Source organism: Canis aureus, chromosome 35, assembly GCF_053574225.1.
Source record: "Canis aureus isolate CA01 chromosome 35, VMU_Caureus_v.1.0, whole genome shotgun sequence".
In the NCBI taxonomy this organism is placed as follows: Eukaryota; Metazoa; Chordata; class Mammalia; order Carnivora; family Canidae; genus Canis; species Canis aureus.
The window spans coordinates 28874395-28878076 of NC_135645.1; the positions used below are offsets into that span (position 1 = coordinate 28874395).

The following is a 3682-nucleotide window of genomic DNA, read 5'->3' on the forward strand; positions in this document are numbered from 1 at the left end:
CCCTGCATGGAGCCTGCTTCTCCCTCTGCCTGTGTCTCTGCCTCTCTCTGTGTGTCTCATGAATAAATAAATAAAATCTTTAAGTAAATAAATAAATTTTGTATTTATATATTATTTACATAAGGAATGAGTAGGGATTCGAAATGCACCTTTATTTCGGTGAGCTCTTGGTTTTGTGTGTGGATATCTACCAACATAGATGTGATTCCTGTCGCTTACTATTCCTTGTACATAAAATGGACAAGAACCAGGGCCAATTTACAGTTACTGTAATTTTTAGAACTAATTACAGGTTCTAAAAACATTATGCTCATCTTGATTTCTAATTTTATTTACTTTTAGGCTTGAAGTTGGTGATATAAAATGTAGTAAATGCAATATTTTAGGGCAGCCCTGGTGGTGCAGCGGTTTGGCGCTGCCTGCGGCCTGGGGTGTGACCCTGGAGACCCGGGATCGAGTCCCACGTCAGGCTCCCTGCATGAGGCCTGCTCCTCCCTCTGCCTGTGTCTCTGCCTCTCTCTCTGTGTCTATGAGTAAATAAATAAAATCTTTTTAAAAAATGCAATATTTTATCATAGCCAGCTAAGAACATGTTTCCCACCGTACAGCAGTAATCTAATCTCTATCCCAAGTAGATTTTTCTGGAGTCATCGGAGTCCGACAGATAAGTGATTCAGGTGCACAGCACACATCTCAGTGTTAGTTATGATAACAAAAAGGAAGTACCCTTCCCCTTAGAAAATGGTTAAAGAGTTTATGGTTTTTCCATAACGTGAAATAATTTATAGGCGTTACTTAATGTTCCTGAAGCGTATGTCCGGGGTAGGAAATGCCGACGGTACATTGTGGAGGAGGGAACACGCCTCGGACGGGGGGCGCCGGCCCGTGCGGCTCCGTGTGAGGCTTCGCGGCTCCGGGCGCCGAGGGGCACGGGGCCAGCTCGAGACCCAAATCCTTGAAACGTGGTATTTTATCCACGGTCTCGCTTCGCTGACCTAATTTGTGAAAGCCAGAATGGCTATTACGTCACTTCATGGCCTACATCTAATTCCTACTAACCAAATAGCAAGGCTTTTTGCAAACACAAACAAACAAACAAAAAAATCAAATTAAAAAAAAAAACTTAAATAGTAACTATATGACTTCAGTTTTGTCCCCGGTTTTACTGGTCATTTCTATTAAAAAAAAAAAAAATTACCAGTAATTCCTCAAAAGGATGTGATCCCCTGCGGGCCTGCATTTGATATATTTAAGGCAAATCAATATGAAAATATTCGCCAGGCCCGGTTTTATGTATTTTTAAGACTTATTTATTCATTTATTTAAGAGCGAGCGGGCGCGGGAGGGCGCGGACCTGGGCAGGGCCCCGCCCCGCGACTCCGGGGGCACCGGGGGCACCGGGGGCAGCACCGGGCGGGACCGGGCCGAGTCCACGCGGCCCACGGTCGGCCTCTCTGTGTCTCCTGAAGACGTGAATGAAATCTTTAAACAAAAAAAAAAAAGGAAAAGAAAACCGCAGCCTCCGAATCTTGCATAAACAAGCCGTTCCCCTCCACGCCCCGAGCTCCCCGCCGTGCGGATGCGGGACGCCGGCCCCGCGGTGCCCCCCGCCGGCCCCCCCGCCGTCCCCCCGCGCCCGGGGCCGGGCCTCTCGCCCCCGCGGGGAGGCCGCAGCCCTGCGTCGCCGCCGGCGGTTCGGGGCCCCCTGCCGCGCGCACCTCAACGGAGGCCCAGGACGCAGCGTGACAAGTGGAAGGTCGTGACCACGTTCCTACTGACGCTCGAAGGCACGTTTGTCCATTTATAGGCAGGAGACGGGCAAGTTCCGGCAAGATTCCTCCGGTCACCTCCGGCGCCTCCGCGGGGCACATGCGTCCTGCACCACCGAGCCCAGCGCCAGTCTCACGCCCCGTTTTTCAGTCCTTGGCCGCCGAGAGCGTCCAGCCCAGCGCCCCGGCCCCGTCCCCGTCCCCGTCCCCTTGCTGTGGCCGCCGCGGTCTGAAGCTTTGTGTCGCCGCAGCGCAGTCGGGGCTCCCTGGCGTCGAGGCGCCGGCTCCGCTCCGGGGTGGGGCGGCGGGTCCAGAGGCGCCTCCCGGGCAGGCCCCCGCCCCCCGGCCCGCAGCCGCCCGGACGCCCTGACGCACGCGGTCACACGCCGGGCGCTGGGGTCTGGGCGCGCCCTCCTGGCCCCGCGGAAGGAAACGCAGCTCAGAACCGGCTCCCGGCGGGGAAGCCCCCAGGGTCCCCCCGAACCCTGCGGCTCGCCCAGGCCAGCGGAGCGCCCGGCCCGGCCCCGGCTTCCCGGCTTCCCGGCAGGAGGAGGTGGGGTGCCCCAGCTGGACATTCACTTGGTCGTCGCGAAGGGGGCCCCTCGGCCGCCAGGGCTGACCCGAAGGCGCTTCACGGGCTGTGCCTTCCCCGCACGCAGGCGGCAGCGCGGTGCTGACCACAAACGAGGGCGGCAGCGAGGCCCCGGGCCCGGGCGATGCTGTAGGAGCCACGCGGCGGGCCCGGAGTCGCCCTCGACCGAGCGCACGGCCCGGTTGCCCGGCGTCGCGGCGCCTCAGATGGAAACACTAAGGACGGCAGCGCGGACGGTTGGCGCGAGAGGCCAGATCGTTCCTGGTGAAGCAACTCGTACCTGGGTTTCTCGCGGCGGCCCTGGACCCCTGGGTGGACCACGCCTTCCATCACCCGCTGCTCGTGTTCCAGGCTAAAGAAGACTAGAAAGGCCAGAGGATCAGTGCGGTAACTCCCTATCTTTCTTTTTTCCCATCTAATGTTTTGTTGCCCTACCAAACCTTTATTTCCCGAGACCTTCAATGACTTTGACTCTCTTCTAGGACTTCAAACTAACTGTAGCAACGACAACACAAAGTTTGATCTATTACTTTTTCACTGTTGAGTTAGAAAGTGGTTTCTCTAACTCCTTTATTTTCTCTATATCAGATCTAAAAGAAAAAGAAAAAGAAAAAAGCACCACCAAGCTGTCCCGGTACCTGGATTTCAGACTTCTCAGGTAACTCAGAAGCCTCAGATCGTCTCCACTTTCATAAAGGATGCCAGACTAGATTTTTATCTAAAGACCCCCACATCTTTAAAATTCTATGTTTAGATTCTCCATTATTTCTCCTCTACTCATGCATGTCAGATTATAATCTTTCTCTAAGGGGTAGAAGGAAGTAGAGACTATATGCAGTCCTTTTTTTTTTTTTCTATTAAATTCTTGCACTTTCTCTCAACAAAGATAATTTCTATCTTTGGGGAAAATTTCATCTTTCCTCACATTTATGAATTGACCGCTTTAAAACTCGATATCATATGTGTGTTTGCTTTATTAATGATTAGCAACAACTTTAAATAGAAATCTTATTCAAGTTCAAAGTTGTTAATCACTTACCAAAGAAAGGAATATTTTGTTAAGAAATTTGCAAAGAGCATATTAATCAGTTGGTGTCACCACATCTCACTGAGTTTCTTCTCGTTAATTATAGGTGAGACAAAAGAACACAATTCGTAAAAGTGATTAAGACATAAACATACTCTTAGAGGGAAAGTAAATATTTTCTGTCCGATCGCTTGTTTTTTGTTTGTTTTCCAGTTCTAGAGCAAATAATGTATGAGTCAAAGCAGCAGTTTTGTGGTTTAGAACATTGGGGCCCTTTAGAAAAACCCACTGGTT

General features: G+C 51.6%; 1 long non-coding RNA gene across 1 annotated transcript; it reads left to right on the top strand.

Annotated features, from left to right (window-relative positions):
• Window positions 1-2515: 2515 nt before the first annotated feature.
• LOC144305127 (uncharacterized) lies at window positions 2516-3437 on the top strand. The gene is made up of 2 exons (XR_013372143.1): window positions 2516-2748; window positions 2950-3437. It is a non-coding gene; the product is annotated as an uncharacterized LOC144305127 (long non-coding RNA).
• Window positions 3438-3682: the final 245 nt, after the last annotated feature.